This window comes from Myodes glareolus, chromosome 4 (assembly GCF_982192425.1).
Source record: "Myodes glareolus chromosome 4, mMyoGla1.1, whole genome shotgun sequence".
Classification (NCBI taxonomy): Eukaryota; Metazoa; Chordata; class Mammalia; order Rodentia; family Cricetidae; genus Myodes; species Myodes glareolus.
The window spans coordinates 3,734,628-3,756,732 of NC_142029.1; the positions used below are offsets into that span (position 1 = coordinate 3,734,628).

A 22,105-nucleotide genomic window follows, 5' to 3' on the forward strand; every position below is an offset into this window, starting at 1 on the left:
TATAAGTAAACAGACGTGTGGAAGGAATGCATTTTTTTTTAGATGAGATGCCTGAGTTATGCTTATAAAAATGAGTAAGGGGGCCTTCAGCCTTGCACATGAAAGACGGCACCAGCGGGGACAGCACCATGGCCATGTGGTGTTAAGGATGTGTCTGGGATGACCACGGGACGGTACTGAAAGCCTCAGGACTAGAGTCAAAAGACCTGGGGCAAGAGATGACTCAGCAGGTAAAACAGTAGATGGGTGGGTCTGAGCATTTAAGTTCAATTCTGAGGGCCCACGTTAAAAAATAAAGAGTCAGGCCAGGTGTGGGAGTGTTTAGCTCTGATCCAGCGCTCCTCCTGTGGTGGGATAGAGGCAGAACAGGAAAATGGCCAGAGCTCACGGGGTAGCTAGCTTATAGTAAACCAGTCAGCAGCAGAAACAGTACCAGTAACTCCCTCTCTAGGGTTCAGAGGCCCTGCAGGTCCCTGAACACATGCACACACGCATGCACACGCATGCACACGCGTGCACACACACACACACACACACACACACACACAAAACCTCAGCCCAAAGGTATGACTTAAGTCCAAATGCATGAAGGTGTGTCCAACCTTTCGACACCGCCACATGAGCCTGTCATTTACAAAGTTCATGCTATGTGCAAGGAACACACCTTCCAGTTGGAAGAAAAAACCCATTTTAAGTAAGTTTACTATTTGTGTTGGGTTGAATCCATGGCTGTTCTAGTCACTTAACCTCCTGAGATAGGCCCTGCCTCACCCCTTGGAGTCATTGACCAATGAGAGTGAGCAGGGGGAGGCTTCGAGGGCGATGCAGGCTGCCCTGAGCTAGTCTCTGCCTTTCCCCCTACACCACAGAACTCAGCAAGCACACAGGACAGTTCTGGCCAACTCACAGCACACATGCAGACGAACAAGAAATCAACACCTGTTATCCTAAGCCATGAAAATATGGACTGTTTGTTAGAACAGCATTGCCCAAGCCACCGTGACGACCAACAGCCTGTGACTCCAGTGCCAGATCTGACGCCCTCTGCTGGCCTGTCTAGGCACTGCCACACCCATGCCAAGAAAGCACGCGCATGCGTGTAATTTAATAAATAATTCCTAAAAGGATGAAGTCTATGCACACCTATTTTATACCCCAGCACTACCTGTGGCTGTGGGTAGCCATGAAGGCACCAAATCGCCTCCTACCCACCCTGTCCTCTACCCCCTTTTGTATTCCACATAGAATATTACGTTGGCATGTTGATCATTCTGTGACTTTCCCTCAAGACAAGAATCCTGTCTTTTCATCTCTATTTCTCAAATAACAAGGGTAACAAGGACACACAATTAAACCAACAAACAAGACGTAATTCTCTTGGAAGCAAAACAAAAATCTGAACAGGTTGTACAACTGGTTCAAACAGGTTTATTCCTCATTAGTCATCAAGTGAATGCAAATTAAAGACCATGGTGAGATACAGTTCCAGCAGTCAGAAGGGAAAGTCAGAAACACAGGGGACAGTGTAGCCAGCCGCCTTCTGATTGGATCTGAGGCGGCCCCATAGGAGGGGATTCAGGTCTGCTATTGCAGTCTGGTCAGCAACCAGTGGCTCTGGAGGTCACAAGCTGCACAGGGGAATTAACTGTGGTTGTTTTTACTAAACAATGTAACAGATTATCTTCTAACAACTAAACAACGTATCAGATTATCTTGTAAGTGTTTTCTACCCCCATCAGTGTTTCCCCCAACCTTGGCTGGAGAAGTTTCTGCCTTCAGTGGTTGTTATTTAATGCAGAGACTCCAACTGTGCTGAGGATAGCCGCTCCTGAAAGCTCAGCCCTAAGCCGTGCTCTAGGCAACCCCTGGAAGAGGAAGCAGAGAGAACAGATGGAGCCTCAGATGTGGGGGTACACCGGTGAGTCCAAGGTAAACCTGTCTCAGGCCAGTCTGATCTACACAGCAGTTTCTGGGTCAGCCAGACCACACAGTAAGGTCCTGTCTCAAAATAAAATAACATTGAAATTGAATAAGATAAAATAAAATGGAATTCAAGAGCTGGAAAATGGGGAGGAGGGCTGGCTCTGGACTTGAACTCGCTCCCGCTGTGGTTACCTGCAGAGGAGCGAGCCAACAAAATTAGGCAACATTCCATTGGGCAGCACCGACTAGTCTCAGTAGGTTGGGGTGGGAGGAGACAGAGAGAGAGAGACAGAAAGACAAGAGAAGTTGGGAAGAGAGAAGGTAGGCGGGGAATACATTGGGGTGCCCAGGGGAGTGGAGAAATGGACAGGAAACTTGGAGTGTATAGATCAAGATATATTGTTTACAAGTATAAAATTATTAAAGAATAAGTAAGAGATATTCTATTTTAAAAAAGATTAGGAACACAAGCTGGTGGAGCAGGGCAACCCTCGCACCCCCAGAGGGAGTGTGAATGTGTCCAGTCACTGAGATGCGTGGTAAAGGTATACTCACCATGACATCCCACCATCCCTCCTTAGACCTTCATCCAAGAGGAATGGAATCCTGTACCCCGTATCCACGCTGAACCACCGGTTCCATCACCACACTGTATAGCTGAGGTTTCACAACTCCGTCAGGGCAGGGCCTGTGTGCAGTCCAGCTGGAGCCTCTGCTTCGGAATGCCTCAGAAGACCTCTGTGGTGGCCAGCTTCAGTAACGTGACACAGCCTAGAATCACTTGAGGAGAGCATCCATAGGGACCATCTCCAGCAGGTTGGTCTGTGAGCATGCCTGTGGGGGAATTGTGACTGAGTTAAGTGACGTGGAAAGACCAGCTCTCTATGGGTGACACCATTCCCAAGGCAGGAGATCCTGGACTGTGAGAGCAGAAACCTGAGCTGAGCACAAGCCAGCGAGCATGGGACCGTGTGCGCATTCCTTTCTCTCTGCTCTCGGGTGTGGGTGATTTGTGACTAGCTGATTGGAGTGCCTGCCTTGACTTCCCCACAATGATGGACTGTAACCTGGAAATGTACACAGAAATCAAAACTCTTCTCCCCTGAGGTGAGGGGCTCCCTGAAGATTCCAAACTCACAAGATGTTGCTGAGATCAGTTTCTCTCTAGCTGTGGAATGAAGGCCGCCCATTCCACGCCATGTGGGCCTCTCTGGAGGGTGGCTTATTTCGTTCAAGACTTTAAGAGTCTATGATGGCTGCTAAAGAAACAGGAGATAGAATCAGTACAGCATACTTGCTCTGTACACCACCTGTATGCAGTACCCACGGAGGACAGAAGAGAGTGTTGAGTCCCCTGGAACTAGAGTTACAAATGGTTTCTGAGCTGTGCCAGTGTCGGGAATCAAACCCAGGTCTTCTGCGAGGGCAGCCAATGCTCTTAGTCACTCAGACATCTCTCCAGCCCCCATAGAGGACTTAATTGTTTGGGGTTTGGGTTGTGTTCCTTTGCTTTGCTTGGGGAATATTTAGTGCAAGTATCAGGCAGAGCAATTCTGATTAAAGTCTTTCACTTCTGTTGAGACAGAACAATAATGTGAAGGAAAGGTCAGGAGAGCAGAACATTTAGGATAACACTGTGCACTGAGATTCACAGCACTTTCTGAACACTATTCAAAGGTGATGGCCCAGGAGGAGGACTCTGCCCAAAGATGGCTTTGAAACTGGGAGGCATGGGCCAGGGAAATGGCTCAGCAGAAAATGGAGTTTGCCTCTAAGCCCAACAGCCTGAATTCAGGCCCCTGGGCCCCACAAGCTGCCCTTTTACCTCCACATGTGCAGCAGAATATGTACAGGTGCACATCTGTATGTGTAGAGAGCTGTGTAGTGCCGCGCCTGAAAGATGGCGCTGATTTCCACCTTCCACCTCCCTGATGGTGAGTGCTCTCAGTCACAAACAACTCCATATATGGCTAAGGCTAAGGATCTGGCTTGCTTTCGCGTATCTGAACCTATCTGCATTTTCCACGTAGCATGCTGGGGTTGGCTACCCAGAGGCTATTTAAGCTGTGGGTTGGCTTTCCCCGGGGACAGAAGATTGTTCAAGGTTCCTGGATAAACTGCAGAAAGAAGAGTCAAGTGTTGCGTCTTCCTTGCTGGTCGAGGCAGTCACGACACATATGTAATTACATAAACGAATATATGTAATTAGAAAGTATGAGGCTTTCCTGATTACTATCCTTTTTAAATAGAGTATGGAAGCATTTCAAGTTAGTATCATCTTTTGTGCACACCCCCCCTCAACAAACACATCATTCAGACCGCCCGACAAAGATACCCAGAACTCCTCTTCCTGCCACAGAAAAAGAAAGCTTTCGGTGGGTGCTGGAGAGAGGCAAACCTCGGAAGGGCCCAGGCTCCTTGGCCCAGCTCCAGGGCAAGATGCAAAGGGGAGACCAGAACGAAAGCTGTCAACAGAGTCAAAGAGCCGAGCTGGAGAAAAGTGTGTGGGCTGCAGAAATGGAGGCTGGTGCTGAGAATACAGACAACACACACGCATGCACTCAGGCGCACACACACACGTGGGGGGGTCTATTTCTGTTTCCCTATCTATACATACAGGTAAATTGTGTGTATGTATATATGGTATGTGTGCATATGTGTGTGGTGTGTGTACACGTGGGCATGTAAAGGCCAGAGGTCAACCTTGGGTGTCTTTCTCTATCACTCTCCACCTTACTTTTTTATTCTTAATGCACATTCGTGTTTTGACTGCATGAGGGTGTCAGGTACCCTGGTCCTCTGGAAGCACAGCAGTGCTCTTTACTGCTGAGCCATCTCTCCAGCCCCTCCACCTTCTTTTCAAAGACACGTTTTTATTATTTTTAGTTCTCTCTCTCTCTCTTTCTCTCTCTCTCTCTCTCTCTCTGTGTGTGTGTGTGTGTGTGTGTGTGTGAGAGAGAGAGAGAGAGAGAGAGAGAGAGAGAGAGAGAGAGAGCAGGTGCCCATGGAGGTCAGAGGCATCGGATCCTCTCAGGCTGGAGTTAGAGGCAGTTATAAGCTATCCAATGGGGGCTGGAGAGATGGCTCAGTGGTTAAGAGCACGCGCTGATCTTCCAGAGGTACTAAGTTCAGTTTCAGCAAACTTCATGGTGGCTCACAACCCTGTGCCATGAGATCTGGTGCCCTGTTCTGGCCTGAAGGCATACATGTAGGCACAACACTATTATACATAATAAATAAGGAGATTTATTATATATTTATTATATATTTATTTATAATAATAAATCTCCTTATTTATTATGTATAATAGTGTTGTGCCTACATGTATGCCTTCAGGCCATAACTCCAGGGTGTTAGAACCCAACTAGGGTCTTCTCAAGAGCAGCAATGCTCTTAAGCACTGAGCCATATCTCCAGTCCCCGCCTTCCACCCCAGCTCCATTTTGGATAGGCTTTTCTTACTGACCCTGGAGGTTATACATTCAGCTGCCCAGTAAGTTTTCAGAGGTCAGGTCTGCCAGTCTCTGCCCTTTCTCTACCCAACACTGGGGTTATGGCCTGGGGGTAAAAGCCACTGCAACTGGATTTTTACATGGATGATGAGGATCTGAACTCAGGTCCTCACGCTTGGTGCAGCAAGTATTTTACCAACTGAGCCGTTTCCCCAGGCTCATATATGAATTCTAGGTTCCTCATATGCTGCTAAACACAAAGTATATGCCTCCCTGAGTCTGACTTGTTTCATTTAACATGATGAACTCTGGTTCCATCCATCTTCCTGCAAATGATGCAATTTCACTCACCTCTATGACTGAATAAGACTCCACAGTGCAGCCTGGGAGATGACTCTGTGGGCAAAGAGCACTTGCCATGCAAGCCTGAGGACTCCTCTGTCCTCAGGACCCACGCAAGGCCAGCCTAGTCTGCACAGCAAGCGTCAGGCCAGCCAAAGCTACACAGTGAGACCCAGTGGCATCCGAAAACCCAAAACTCTATCGTGAGATGGAGATAGAGCAAGGAGAGCCAGCTAGAAGCTGGAGAGTCAGCCACATTAGAGTGCAGCGCACAGCAGGGAAAACAAGAGCCATGCCATCCACACATGGTGGGAAATAAGACCTGACTCCCAAGCTGTCCTCTGAACACCACAGGTGCACTGTACACAGATGTCCACACTAGCATGAGTGTACGTGCGCACACACACACTACATAAGTAAATAAATAAATAAATATTTAAAAATCATTACACTGTATCTATTTTCCAGATACTGTAACCATCCATCATGATGATGGGCATCTAGACAGAGTCCACATCCTGGGCACTGTGAACACTGTAAACACAGCTGTGCAGGCAGGCACCTCCTCCAGGAGTGGGACAGCTCAGGCTTCTTAAACACTTCCCATCAATGACCAGCTGCATAGGTTTATAAAACGGCACACAAATAAAACACTGACTGATGATAAGCATAAAGAAACTTAAACAATTCTGTGGAATTATTAAAGAGAAAGGAATTTGCATATTAACAAGGCAGATGAACTTGTTTCTCTTTTTTTTTTATTTTGTTTCCTAGGCCAGGTAGAAGATTTTTTTCTTCGATACAAGGTTTCTTTGTGTAACAACCTTGACTGTCCTGAAACTTGCTCTGGAGACCACGCTGGCCTCAAACTCACAGAGATCCACCTGCCTCTGCCCCCCAAGTGCTGGGAATCAAGGTGTGTGCCACCACTGTCTGGCTGCCATGTACCATGTACAAGATTTTTGATTTCATAAATCTTATCTGACAACCCTAGAGATTGTTTACTGAGCTGATGTAGTCCTTTTTAGAAGGTCCATGTCTCTCTCTGTACAGAATTGTTTCCAGACAAAAGAACAAAGGTTATTTGGAGTTGAGCAATACTGTGTGTCTTAAAGATAGCTGGGCAAATCTTTAATTGCAATAAATTCACTTAGGCAGAATGGACGCTTCTTAAGGCATGTGGTTCAAAGACTTCAGTCCCCAGATCAAAATGCCGGAAGGGATGTGAGCCACTGATTTTCCATCCGCAGTCCAGACACTGTCCTCCTCAACCCCACATGCATTTATCAATCCCCGGCTGAGCACTGTGCGGGTCAGTCCTTCATGGTTCCAGTACCTCTGCATCTCAGCTGCCCTTCCCTCCCAACTCCCAGCACCCTGAATCCGGTGGCCAGTGGCTGTGATTCACACCTGGCCTCAGTCTTTTACCTCCCCTACACTAAGCTTCAGACTTCATAACAGTCTACAGTGGTCCCCCCTGGGTGTCAGACTTCAGAACAGTCTACAGGGATCTTTCTGGGTGTCAGACTTCAGAACAGTCTACAGTGGTCCTCCTGGGTGTAATAATGTAGGCTCTTGTGGTGCTGGTAGGTTTTGTGTGCTGTTTTGATCTGGGGTTGGCAGATTTCTGGGTTTGTCTCAATTTTGGTTTGTTGGTACTATGTAGCTTAAAACAGCCTGGAACTCATTCTGCAGTGCAGGTTTAGCTCAGAGTTATGATCCCCCTGCCTCAACCTCCAGAATGATGATATTACAAACGAGCTTAAGGTTTCACTGCCTGGGGCACCAGCAGCACAGGGCTCCAAGGGAAATCCATGGAGTCGGCATACTGTGACCTTTTTATCTCAAGGGGTTCAGGGAAAAACCACACACTCTTGATGGTTTCCTTCTTTATTCTTCTTCTGTATTCTCCAATCTGTGTTCCACATTCTCTTTTCTTATCTCTATCCGGAAATGTCCCTTCTGTCTCTAGATATGTTCCTTCTAACTCTATCTTTATTCTTTGTTCTCTCATTCTTGATGTTTTTCTTCTAATCCTATCTCTATTTTTCCTCTTCAGCTTATATAACTCAGCAAAATCTTTCAGGTAATATAGAAATTATAGTGTGATTACATTCTTTTTAAGTGAGTAATTACAATGAATACAAGTAAAAAAAACAGCATATTTTCCATCTCCCTTACATGGTTAACAGTACATGTATTACAGGTGAAAAACAAATTATCCCAAAAACCCATGTACATTCATACCCATGCAATTTGTTACAGATTAACAAAGTATAAGTGAGCAAGGTGTTCTTTTACTGGCAGACTGTGTTTTGCAGTTGCAAAAGGACTAATCATTTTATTATTTATCTCAAAAGATAATCCAATAATAAAACTTAATGGAATCACAAATCTAAACTTTTATAGATAAAAACAATAAGTCAGTTCTACTTTAAATCTTTAGGGTGTATACCCACTCATCAATAGTTTTTATACCAGGAGACTGAGGATAGAAGTGGGTATAAGGAATTAATCATCACCTTTGGTCATCAACCAATCCTAGCAAGAAAGTATATCAGCTAATGATAATTGGGCTGCTTTGTTCTTGTTCCCTGACTTTAAAGAGTTCCGCATTCAACTATGTTCCTTCCTAAAACTTCAGATTGTCTTCTTGGGTTTTTCAACTCAAAGCTGTTTGATAAAAAACATCTTAGTCTAATTTTGTTATTTTCAAACTTTGTTTCAGTTGTGATGCACTCTGAATCCCTGCACTAAGGTTAAAAGAATTGAAGCTAGCAGGGTTCCTGGGAGTGAACCGTTTTTCTTTAACCCTTTGTAGTGATATTTTGTTTGTGTTTTAACAAATAAAGCTTTCCTGAAGATAAGAGTGCAGAACTAAGCCACAAGAGGCCAGGCAATGGTGGCACACATGTTTAATCCCAAGACTCAGGAGACAGAGCCAGATGGATCTCTGTGAGGTCAAGGCCACCCTGAGCTACACGAAATTGATCCGGTCTAAAAGAGAAACAGAGCTCACACAAAAGTGATCCCAGCACCTGCAATCACACTACTTTAATCCCAGCACTAGGGAGATGGAGATAGGAGCGGTATGGCTGGGCGGACAGAGGAATATAAGGCGAGAGGAGACAGGAGCCCAGTGCAGTCTGAGGCCGCAATTCGAGGATTCATAGAGATAGGATCATCCCTTCAGTCTGAGGATTCGGTAGAGGTAAAAAGAACTCTCTCGTGGCTGACTGCTCTGCTTCTCTGATCTCTCAGCTTTCACCTCTTAATAACTGACTCTGGGTTTTTATTATTAAGAACAATTAGAATTCACGCTACAACCATTAACCTAAGCCACAGTCTACGGCTCCTCCATGGAAACTCCTGTGTTCTATCTGAGTGGCACTTCCTTGTTTTGTTTTTAATCCTTTGCAGACTCTGCTTTATCAGAGGCAGGGGCAACATTGTATCCTACCTCTACCTATGTTAATTTTCCCACTGAACTAACCTCTATCATCCATAACCCCTTACTATATTTATTTAAAGCCCTTGATCATCAAAGTCCTATCTAAACTGACACTGTTATTGTATAAAATCATTGTTTCAGTTAAACACTACAGCTTAGGAGGAAATCATCTTCGCAATAATCCACAGGTAAAAATGCCGAGTAGAAAGGGATATTTGCGGGGCTGGAGAGATGGCTCAGTGGTTAAGAGCATTGCCTGCTCTTCCAAAGGTTCTGAGTTCAATTTCCGGCAACCACATGGTGGCTCACAACCAACTGTGATGAGGTCTGGTGCCCTCTTCTGGCCTGCAGACATACACACAGACAGGATATTGTATACATGATAAATAAATAAATATTAAAAAAAAAAGAAAGGGATATTTGCATTAAGGGCAGTGGGCGGACAGAGGATTAAGGGCAGTGGGGATCTCCCCACACACATTCACACCATTGCAGAGATACCAGAGAAAGACGGTGGCAGCAAACGTGTGAAGGCAGGGCAGAAGCAAGAGACATTCTGGGGTCTGGGGCCTTGCCTGTTTTGTTCCCCTGAAACCAACTGCCATCTGCTGCTCCTCTGACATGGCCACCGACATTAATGTAGGATCTATTTAGACTCCTTATCCTAGAGTTACCTACTTATTTATTTAGGACAGGGTTTCACTATGTAGCTAGCCCTGGCTGTCCTGGAACTCACAGAGATCTACTGGCTTATGCCTCCCAAGTGCTGAGGTTAAAAGTGCGCACAACACCATGCCTGGCCTACAGACATATTAATAAATAAAATTATATGCTTTCTGAGAATCGCATCAAAATAACATCCAGGATTACTACACAGCAATAAAAATATGCATGACTCCATGGACGGTTATTATCTACACAGATGACTTAAATAAACGAGACTGGGGATGTGGCTCAGTCAGCACAGAGCTTACCTAGGAGTCATGGAGCCCTGGGTTCAACCCTTAGCACCACAGAAACACAAATCCAGCACCTGAGGTGGAGGCAGGAGGATCAGGAGTTCAAGATTACCTTCTGCTATGTAGCGAGTTTGAGGGCAGCCTGAACTATGTGAGACCTCGTGTCAAAACAAAATAAAACCAAAAAGCTGATTGGTATTTGTAAGTAGCTAGATGCAGGCCTGTCATGCCAGCACCTAAGAGACTGAGACAGGAAGGTCCCCCCAAGTTTGAGATCAACTCAGGCTGCAAGGCAAGATCCTGCCTCAAAGAAACAGGCAGAGAAACAAAGAAGCTACGCACTAACTGGGTGGTGGCCTGTAATCTCAGCACAGAGTGGTGGAGGCAGGAGGATCAGGAGTTCAAGGCCACGCATCAAGTTCAAGGGCAGCCCAAACCACAGGAGACCCCGTCCCAGGAACGGAGAGCCCCATCCCAGGGACGATGTGAAAGCCACAAACATATCAGCCCTTTGAGATACTAATCAGCAAGTGTCCACCTCACGGGGCAGGCCACCGGAGCTCGGGAATGGCCCTCCCTGGGTCTTGTTGCAAGCGGCTGTGTGTGAACTGCCCGCGCTGGTGGGAATGATGCCCAGTCTCCTCTTCGTGCGACTTCTGTTAAAACTCTTCAAACGCTCCCTATGCAGGGACTGGCGGGGTGGCTCAGAGGTTACAATCAATCGCTATTCCCAGACGGCAGCTCATGACCCTCCAGCTCCAGGGGATGCGACACCCTCTTCTGGTCTCCAGTGGGCACACATGCACTTGAGCATACATGCACACATGCGCGTGCACACACACACACACACATGCACACACGCACACACACACACACACTGATAAAATTTTAAAATTTAAAATGAGCTTTCAGCAACTCCCAGAGAAGGGAGGGTTTCCTGATCTTGGGAAGAGAGGAGGGCTGGAGAATGATCCCAGCCAAGGTCACTGGAGTCTCAGCAGGACCTGGTGCTTGAGAACTTGCCAGGCTCCTGACTTTCTTGGACGTTGTCTGTAGCTCAGCTTATAAACACTGGGCAGTGTTTGCCTGGTGGTTTGTCAATCAGTCTACTAGATAAATAGTGTGAGGTTGGCTGGCTCTCTGCCGCTATTTGCTTATCAAGAATAACTTAGTGGGACTATAAAACTGATTCAGCTTCAATCTCATGCTTCAGCTAGTGCACGGATGGACATGAATCATCTTTATCCACACGCCAGGGTGGGGTTCCAGGGGAAGAACAGGCTATAACCAGACCGTCTCCCATAAAATCACTTACTGGCACCAGCAAGTTGGTTTGGCATAGAAAAGCATTGGCCATGCGAACTGGGTGAGTGGAATCCAATCCCCAGCACTCACGTGAAAATTCAGAAGAACGTGTGCATCTGTAATGCCAGCATTCCTACCACGAGAAGTGAGGCAAGAGAACCATGCATCTCATGCAAACAGCCCAGGGGCAGAAACACCTTGACAGACCCTACCTCAAAGAAGGAGTGAGAAGAGAAATGGCTCCCTAATGCTGTCCTTTGACCTCCATATATGCACCATGGCATGTGTGTGCCATAGTCACAGACACACACACACTTATCAATTACAACATGAAACACAGCTGAGAAACTTGGTGAATACATTAACCACATGGTCACTATGCATCTCATCACCGATGGGATAGACCCACGATGTGTGCCTTAGGATACAGCACACTAAGACAGATGCTGTATCCATCCATGTTCCTGGGGTTATAATAAAACATCCAAGAGAGAGGCATGTTTAATTCATGGTTCTGGAGGCTGCTGGTCTGGCCTGTGGTGGAGGCCACCTCGGTTACATACCAGGGCAAATGGAATCAGGGCAGGGCAGGAAGTCATAGCAAAGGGGAAGACTTACTCTCACGAGAACTCTTTCCTTGCAATACATACTAACCCCTCCAGGAGGCAGTGGAAACAAGTTCTGGGGACACAGGCAAACCAGACATAACCCACAACGGACACACAAATCACTTCTGCGTGCACACACACACACACACACACACACACACACACAGGAGACACCTTGTGGAAGCTGGGGTCCTCTCTTTCCACCACATGGATCCCAGGGGTGAAACTTCGTTCCTCAGACTTGACAGCAGGCTCCTTTACCCACTGAGCCATCTCCCTGACTCTGTGGTCACTACCTTACTTGTGTTAAATGTCTGAAAAGTCCCATTCTGGGGACATTGTCCATCCAGTTCCTCAGGGAAGCCTGTACCCCAGAGACTGGCAAAAACAGTCAGTGGTGAAGTTCAACCCCACTGCCCTGGGCACAACACCAGCAGAGGCAAGGAGGAGGTCAGTCGAAGACTTACAGGAAGACAAATAACAAACAACAGAGAAAGGCTGTTTCTGATGGCCATCTCAGAAACAGACTGCACATGCCAGGAAAAGGTCTGTCGCGCTCCAAGAAGGACCTGGGAGAGCTGCAGCCTCCAAAGGAGGGCGACAGAAGCAAAAGACAGACTTGGAAACTCCAAGTCATCAGGCCCATGTCCCTTACCAAGACAGCTTTCTAGGAGCCGAAATGCGCATCTCCCTAAACGGGTACCTGGAGCATCAGCACTCTAAATCAGTGAATTAACGGAATTGAGTCAGAAAACTACTTTTCCTTTCAAGCGCACCAGAACATAAAGGTTTCTGCACCACATGAAGAACGAGTGGGCGGGTCCACCGATGTCCACGAAGGTCACTGCCATGAAAGGTGACAAACTCGGATCCACTCTGTTTCCAGTCCCCTTCCTTGGGCCCTGTCCACGGCAGTACAGGTTTCTCTAAAGACCAACACCAAGAAGACTTAAACAGCACTTCGTTAATATTCCACACAAGCACTAGGATTCATTTCAGGGGGGCTCTGCATTGTTGCCCATACTCCTCCAGTTCTCCCCCAAACTCCTGCTCCCTGCAGGCTACATGTGGTGGAAGCTAGTACTTTCAAAACAAAACCAGGGTGTGTGTGTGGGGGGGGGAGCTCCATTGGTAAAGCACTGGCCTTACATGATCCCCAGAGCCCACCAAAATAAATAAATGAAACAAGCCCCGGTGTGGCAGCCTATGAGCCAGACACGGCGGCCTGTGCTTTAATCCCAGAGCTGAGGAGGCAGAGACATGAACCTGGGCTTGAGAGCCATCCAGTCAAGCAGAATGGGTGAGTACCAGGCCAGTGAGACCTTGACTCAAAGGTGGTGGGCAAGAGCATCTGAGGCTGGTAGTTCTCTGGTCTTCACACACATGTGCAACATCCACACAGGTGCCCATATACATACGAACACACACAAACACACATAATCTTCATAAAATGATTTTTCTCCAAGAAAAGTTTGCACAACAGACACCATAAAAATTAAGACATTTCTGCATATTTATTTATGAAAACAAAAGCAGAAGAGAAACAGCTAGACATAAGGAATAAAACCAAAGGAAAACTTTATGTGTAAAGACAGGACTGCACACACTGGCTGTCACAGGTATTAGTGCACAGCTGACTTCCCACCGTGGTCTGCACTACAGGGGCTCCTCTGACTGCCAGGGGCACCAGCACCCCCATAGTCGATGGTTCCAACTCCCCTCCTAATCATGGCAACACTAAGAATCCACATTAAGGGGCTGGAGAGATGGCTCAGCAGTTAAAGGCACTTGCTGTTCTTACTGGGCCCCCAAGTTCAGGTGTCAGCGCCCACATCAGGCTGTTTACAACTACCTGTAATGGGACTTGAACACCGCTTCTGACCTCTGAGGACACCTACACACATGCGGTGCCTTACACACATGCACAGGCATGCACACACATTAAAAACAAAACTGAGAAAACTTAAAAAAAGAATCTGCACTAAATTCTAAAATGCATTATTAGAAGCTCCCTCTAAGTCTCTCCTCCTGCAGGTGCTACATTTCTCCCAGCCCGCCTCTTCCTGTTTAATTATTCTCTCTCTCTCTCTCTCTCTCTCTCTCTCTCTCTCTCTCTCTCTGTGTGTGTGTGTGTGTGTGTGTGTGTGTATGTGTGTGTGTGTGTCTATAGGGGTGCCCTTGTGCCAGGGCGCCCATGTGGAGGTTAGAGGAAAATTTGGGAGTCAGTTCTCTCTTTCTACTGTGTGGATCCCAAGGAACTGAACTCAGGTTGTTTGGCTAGGTTGCGAGAGCCATCTCACTGGCCCCTAGGTTGCTTCTAATTACAGCGGGCCAGTGCAGGGGCTTACCAATCTGACAGGCCAGCTCTCCAAGCCCAACAGACTTACAGTGTGCACACATCCCTTGTTGTGAGTCTGCAGGGGCCGGTGTTCTGTTCTCTACCTACGCACAGTCTTTAAGTGAATTCACTGAGTTTACGAGGCACCGGCTGCTGGTGGAAGAGCCAACTGAAGTGCTAAGACAAAGCCGCAGAGGGCCAAGAAGGAATCACCACACCGGGAAGCCTTCACTGCTGAAGGCAGGCCCTGGAAGACAGGCACTATATGGGCAGACGAGGAGGGTACTTCATATGCTGGCAGCACCGTGAGCTAAGGGCTGGAAGCAGGAATCACTACAGAGCGAGCAAAGGCCAGCAGAGGCAACAGCTGCAGCAGCTAAGGCTGGAGGGAGGCCCTGGGAATCATCCTGAGTCGCCCTGGTCTCCACAGGGCGCAGCTTCTGAAGCTGAACAAAACTCCTGCACCTCTTGAAGGCCTTCCCACACACCTTGCACTCATAAGGTTTCTCCCCCGTGTGCTCTCTGATGCTGGAGGGATGCCACTTGTGAGAGAAGGCCTTGCCACAATGTGGACACTGGTAAGGTTTCTCCCCCGAGTGAATCCACTGTGACCTGCAGCCAAAGGCTTTGTGGCCCTCCTAACACCGGAAGGGCCTCTCCCGCGTGTGCAGCCTGAGATGCTGGAAGGACAGACAAGCTCTTCCCGAAGGCCCTGCTGCACTCCCGGCAGACACAGGGCTTCTCTCTGCTGTGGACCATCTGGGGCTGGGTTAAGACCATGTTGGAACTCAGACACTTCCCACACCGCTTGCACTCATGGGCCCCTCTCCAAGGTGACTCTTCTCATGGATGATACACTCGTAGCTGAACTTGAACACTTTGCCGCACTCTTTACATTTGAAGGGCTTTTCCCCAGTGTGACGCCACTGGTGATGAAACAGCGTGGTGTTGAATCTGAAGATTTTCCCGGTCTTTACATTCACAGAACTTCACGCCTCCTGGAACGATCAGGTTTGGACTGAAGCCGAACATCTGCCTCACCGTCAAAGCGCTGAGCACTTTCTGTGTGCCTCTTCCCTAGGCACGCTGCAGGCTGCTCTCTCTCCAGAGGCTTCCTGGTGCAAAGACTACTCTTCGCCCTTGGTCCAGGATTTGGCATCTAACCAATTCAAGCATAAAAACAGCAGTCCCTAGCTAGTGCCCAGGAAGAAAGCAGGGTGCAATTCAAGGGCTGCCAGAATGGCAGTCCTGAGCACAACAGTGGTGGTGCTTGCCTTTAAGCCTTTAATCTCTGCGCTCCAGAGGCAGAGGCAGGCGGGATCTCTGTGAGTTCAAGGCCAGTCTACAGAGTGTGTTTCAGGACCAGCACCATAGGTACTGAGAAACTGTGACTCAAAAAACAAAACAAACAAACAAACAAACAAACAAACAACAAAAAGGAACGGTAGTTCTTAGCTGGTGTCCATGAGGAAAACAAGGTATAGTAAATAATCTCCCCAGCGGTGTGGTTTTGAGAGACACCTTTGATACGGCTACGAAATCTGACAAAAGAGAATGAGAGGGGCTGAGAGATGGCTCAGTGGTTAAAAGCACCCATGGTTCCTCCAAAGGACCTAAGTTCAGTCCCCAGTACCCACATCAGGAAGCTCATAACTGCCTATAACTACAGCTCTGGAGATCTGGACTCTGCCATTACCCCAATATAGGGCATGTACTTAAAACACACACACACACACAGAGAATAAAATGAAAATAAATTTTTAAAAATTAAGAGGGGGGGATGAGAGGCTAGGTGGGTAGTCCTACACAATGGAGAAAACACTAGAAGCAACCAGGATGGCATGGCCCAGGACGGGATGACCCAGGACGGGATGACCCAGGACGGGATGGGATGTGGGAATTGTTACCCCGAGTTATATTTCCCTGTCCCCATTTGAGGTGCTTATCTGCAAAGAATCTTAACTTTCCTCTGCTCCTGGAGTTGGATGAGGAAGTTTGAGTGTATGTGATTATTCCTTGATCCCTGCTGGGGTCAGGTGACAGTCCCTACTGGGGACAGGTAAAGGTGGAGTGCACGTGATCAGTCAGTCCTTGACCCCTACCAGGGTCAGGTGAAAGTTCCTCCTTGGGTCAGGTGACAGTCCCTTCGCAGCCCCCTCCCCATTTGGTGCCATGGTATAAAAGCTAGCCCCAGCAGAACAATAAACAAGCTGCTGTTTCACCTAAACCTCGTGCTCTGTGGATTTCATTCAACCTGGACACCCTCCGCCGAGACTCGTGGTTCCAGACTGTGCTGGCGCGGTAATGGGATGGCCAGGACGGGATGGCCCAGGATGACCCCAACGGAAGGAAAGTGAGCTATGGCAGGGAAAATGGGAAGGAAAGCAGGCAACGAGGGCAGGGGAGGAAGGGGGACCGAGAAGGTAGCACAGAAACCACCTGCACAGACAGAGCTGGTCGGAGACCACGGCTCAGAAGAGCAGAAAGAAATAAAGGAATGGGAAAAGCAGAGGGAGAGGTGGGTCATCGCTCCACGAGGCCTCAGGCGCAGAACTACAACTCCCAGCACTGATGGAACAAACACTCTCCCTACTATAAAGGGAAAATGTCCCGAATTCTATGCGATGCCAAATAATCTTGTTTTCAATATCCTACATACTGCCTTGGGAGAAAAGCAATTTCTTTTGGCAAGGCAACCCATCAGAAGTTGGCCAGACAGCCATGAGCCTCTGTGGAGTCCCTGAAAAAGAAGCCAAGGAGCTCAAAATCTCAGTCTTCCAGCAGGAAAATCTAGGCTGGGAGCAATTGAGGGGAGATGGCAAGTGAGCAGGCTGTGTGGCTGGATACAGTAGGAGGGACGTCCCCAGGCTGTCCTCTACTGTCCTGTCTGTTAGGGTGGGGGGACATCCCAGCCTGTCCTCTACTGTCCTGGACATCCCCAGCCTGTCCTCTACTGTCCTGGATGTCCCCAGCCTGTCCTCTACTGTCCCGTCTCTGACAAAGACGACATAGTTCTAAAGAGGGCAGCAAGTGGAAATTTTAAGACGAAGCCACTCTTTCCACTGACGACTTAAATGTGAAACCCTTACCTGTGACAAAAATCAGTTTGGCTCACCAAGTGGCACCTTCCTTAACACTGCTGGAATCCACGTCTTTGCCATGCTTGACGAAGGCACAGGTTAAGTGGGGGGTGAAAACAAAACTGATTTGGGGCTCCCAGGCTGCCTGTGGACTCTGCACCGGGGAAAGACTATGGGGATGGCACACAGCTGGGACTACTCCTCCACACTCAGGGCAGACCTGGGGCTGCTAGGCACTTCCCTCCTTGGAGCAAACAGAGACTTTTTTATAGAACATCTAGGACTTACCAGGACTGCCGACGCTCAGATATTCTGAGGCCCAAGGCGCTTCTCCTCCCTCCAGCTGGGAGACGAGAACAGGTTTGAGGTAGACATTCAACTACAGAAGAAAATGAGAAAAGACAGGTAGGCCAGACTGCCAAGGGGTTCCTGAGACCTCTGTCAACCCACGTTCCTTCAGGCTTGATCCAGATGGCAGAGCAGCACAGAGGGGTCTAACCTGGGCTCTATAATACAGTATGACTTGTCTCAGGAAGGAACAAAGACCTGGGCCTGGGCCTGAAGAGAGAAAGCTCCCTCAGGAAGGGTGTTGGTTTTGCTTCCCTGGGAGAGCCCTTCCACAATGGGGGACAGCAATTCTCTACCCCAGGTGGAAGGCTAGACAGGAAACTCTTTGGGATGCCAAGAAGGCTGCCAGCTCTCAGGAAGCTGAGCCACACCCTCTCCTGGAGTAAGAGGATGCCCAGGTAGAAAACCAAGGTTACCAGGGATGCCCATCGTCCTAACTACCTCACTAGACTGGGATCTAAGTCCTTAATAAGGTGCTCCTGAGAGTTCCTAGAATCCCTGAGGAGGCACCTGGGCTCTGACAAGGTCTCACCCAGAGAAGCACACGGGCATCGTTCTCCAGCATCACATCCCTGTACAGGGTCCTCTGCACAGGCTGCCCACTGACTCTGTTAAGTACACAGCCACAACCTCAGAGGTCACCAGCTCCTGAAACAGCGAACTCCCGGTGAAGCTCGAGTGATGGCAAGAGGGGTCCTGAGGTCTCACGGAAGAGCAACCAGCACCACAGCCAGGGGCCAATGCACCAATGTTCCCACTTTCTTTCTTTCTCAAGATTTATTTATATATTATGAATACAGTGTTCTGTGCCTGCATGTAAACCTACAGGCCAGAAGAGGGCACCAGATCTCATACAGATGGCTGTGGGCCACTACGTGGTTGCTGGGAATTGAGCTTAAGACCTCTGGAGGAGCAGCCAGTGCTCAGGACCCTAGGAAGAACAGACAGGACTCTGAGCCATCTCTCCAGCCTGAAGTTCATCCCTTAGGTCCTATAAATTTCCAACCAGGGGTTTGGGGCCAGGTGTATAGTATCAGGCATGTGTTTCCTCCTGTGTGGCAACCCTTAAAGACAATCAGAAAGCAGCTGGCTACCCTTGTAGCACCATGCTCCTGTTGCCTCCATGGGCCATCTTGCCATGCTGGTCATTGCTGTAGCTCTGTCCACAGCCGGGTAAGACTGTTGATGACGACACCCCACCTGGTCATTGCTGTAGCTCAGTGTTCACAGCCAGGTAAGGTTGTTGATGACGACACCACCCCACGCCAAGTATCCTGCATATACCTTCTGGCCCCATGAAAACCAGCAGGAAGGAATCGTCCTGGTCAGCACCACCTTGATCTGTTTGTGTCCTGGACCAAAGGTGCTGCCTGTTCTTCTATGCTTTTATTACAGTTGGCTAACGCTCACCCCGACTCCACCCATCTACAGTGGGGGCAGTCAGCCTCATTAGCTCCTCCCCTAGTTCCTCAGACTCCCCAGCACCGACCATGGTGGAGGACCTCAAGAAAATTAGTGCTAGGAACCCTTCCGTTTCACTGAAGCCTGAGATACTCGGGCTCCACACTTCCCACCGTGACGTCCCCACCCAAGAGCCTTTCTGTCTCCTTGCTTCCCACGCAGGGGCTACCGGGTCTCCACTCGGCAGGGTTTGCAGTGCGGGGCGACCCGGGAAGGAAGGAAAGCGGCAATGATGCCCCGGGACTGCCGCTGGCGGGAGCGCCCCCGTGGCGAGGGGAACTCACAGAGGTCCGCTCGTGGCAGGCTGGGAACGGAGGAGACCAGGCCGTGAGTGGGCACCGATAGCTGTAGAGCCCGCCACACCGCCAACCCGGAAGCGTGAGCGCACGCAGGCCGCTCTAGGCCGTCCGGAGGTTTCGTCTCGGTGGTACCGGGTCTCGAACCCCACCCCACGTTCTGGTGTAGCCGGGGATGTTGGGCCTCGGAGCGCGTGCGCGCCCGAAAGTAGGCGGGGCAAACGGGCTCCGACGCGTGTGCACTAGGAAGGTCTCTGGGGTAGGCGTTGCGACATCTGGGCGCATGCGCACTGGGACAAGTGGCACGCAGCATAGGAAGCCCGGCACATAATTACACAAATTCGCTTGGACTATTTCTCTGGCACCAATTTTAAATAGCAACATTAATTGAAGGAAAAAAAAAGGCCACACCTCTACAAATATTGGACCATTGGTGCAGTTTCTTCTGCTGATGCGGTTGGAAAGGGTCCCAGCACCTAAGTCCAGACGGCTCAATTCAGCTCCAGCCAATCTGAAACCTTGTGTACTGCCTGGCACTGCACTCACACACACACACATTCCCACACAAACATATAATTTTTTAAAAAGTATTTTAATGATGAGGTTGGAGAATGGCTCAGCAGTTAATAGCACTTGCCGCTCTTGCAAAGGCCTGGTGTTCAATTCCAGCATACACAATGGTGCCTAACAATCACCCATAAATCCTGTTCCAGGGAACCCAAATGCCCTTTTCTGGCTTCCGCAGGCACCAGGCATGCATGAGGTGTATGCACACACATAGGCAAGACTATATGCATAAGAAATAAACTTTTCTTTAAAATGATAAAGCAGTAGGACTTATAAGGCAGAAAATTAAGAGTTTATTTTTCAGTGGGCATGGTGGCACACACCTTAACACCAGCACTTCAGAGGCTCGGCTGGATTACACGAAAGTCTTCTCAAGCAAACTTTTATGTTCAAGGAGAAGCAGGTGTGGTGGTCAAGAGCCTATGCTGAAGGACAAGCAGGGTGTCTGCTGGAACTCAAGCTGGAAGCCAGGAAATTTTGGAGAGTCCAATTTTCTGAAAGTTAGCAAGTTCACTGCAGTCCCAATAGTAATCAATCCAATCTTCATGCCCCCAACTAATCACCACACTTGTGATAACCCTGTTTCTGAAACTGCTGGTTCCCAGGCACTAACCACCTGCCTTGACCTCACTCAAGATCCAAGCCAGCCTGAGTATACCTAGGTGCATTATCAACCTGCTGCTTCATAACAAACTCTTGGTGGTTGAAAGCAACACACACACCAGCATGTAAACCAGGAACCCAGGGAAGGCTGGAATACTCTTCTCTGCCTGTAATGCTCCAGGGAGGGGGCTATTTAATCAGTCAGATTTTTTCTACTCAATTCTGTGGGGTGACCTCAGTCAAATGATATGATGGCTGAGACTGGAAATCATTGTACTAACTTCAATTAATTCCACTTCTATCCATGTTTTTTTAAATATTTATTTGTTTATTATGTATACAGTATTCTGTCTGCAGGCCAGAAGAGGACACCAGGCTTCATTACAGATGGTTGTGAGCCACCATGTGGTTGATGGGAATTGAACTCAGGACCTTTGGAAGAGCAGGTAATGCTCTTAACCGCTGAGCCATCTCTCCAGCCCCCCATCCATGTTTTAATGCCTTTCTCACCACAATCTCTTTAACCTGGAACACATACACAACCAAGTATGATCCAATGAATGGAGCTGTCTTTTCTCTAAGCCATCAACCGTCCTGAACAGCTAGCCCAGTGTGTATTCCACAGTGCCTGGCCGTATGAGTACCTTCAGTCTCTTTCCCATCTAGCTGCAAGACAATCAGCGCTGGCTACACTGAAGCGCCAGCTTCTATGACATGGCCTATCTCAGTTCCACTTGTCTCCTCCCATTCCTTAGCAGGGTCCTGTGCCAGCATCGCTTCCTTTTGGGATGCTAAGTCTCACTGTGTACCCATCCCTGGCTGGCCTCTCAGAGGTCTTCCTGCCTCTGCCTAATTTATGCCTTTTCTCCCCTTTGGCTTTTTAAGTTTCTGCTGGTAGAGATGCACACCTTTATTCCCAGTAATACAGAGGAAGGTGGATCTATCGAGTTGAGGCCAACCTGGTCTACAGAACGAGTTCCAGGACAGCCAGGGATACAGAGAAACCCAAACAACAAAATGAAGAGTTTCACTTTGTAACCCCAACTCTCCTGGAACTCACTCTGTATCCTAGGCTGATCTCAAACTCAGCAATCTGCCTACCTCTGCCTCTTGAATGGTGGGACCACCAGACTCATGCCCCTTAAAGGATACTCAAGACTGTTCCAAATCACACCACTTACTAGGAGCAGCCTGAATTCTGCCCTCCATCTGCCCCCTCATGGAAGGAGCCAGAGCCCTCAAAAGATGCTTTCAAAGGCAGAACTGTCCCCTCAGCCCAAGTCATTTCCAACTGAATTCCAGTATTCTACCATGCGTAAGTGGACAAACCAAAAAGTCCCCATTTGCTGGAAAAAAACCTGCAAATGATCTA

General features: G+C 48.4%; 2 long non-coding RNA genes across 2 annotated transcripts; both read right to left on the reverse strand.

Moving 5' to 3' along the window:
• Positions 1–1,405: 1,405 nt before the first annotated feature.
• LOC125393202 (uncharacterized) lies at positions 1,406–3,049 on the reverse strand. The gene is made up of 3 exons (XR_015001688.2): positions 2,860–3,049; positions 2,479–2,757; positions 1,406–1,865 (listed from the first exon to the last, which is right to left on the reverse strand). It is a non-coding gene; the product is annotated as an uncharacterized LOC125393202 (long non-coding RNA).
• Positions 3,050–13,535: 10,486 nt separating this feature from the next.
• Positions 13,536–19,759, reverse strand: LOC148122190 (uncharacterized). Its single transcript, XR_007229723.3, has 3 exons — positions 19,552–19,759; positions 17,747–17,837; positions 13,536–15,537 (listed from the first exon to the last, which is right to left on the reverse strand). It is a non-coding gene; the product is annotated as an uncharacterized LOC148122190 (long non-coding RNA).
• Positions 19,760–22,105: the final 2,346 nt, after the last annotated feature.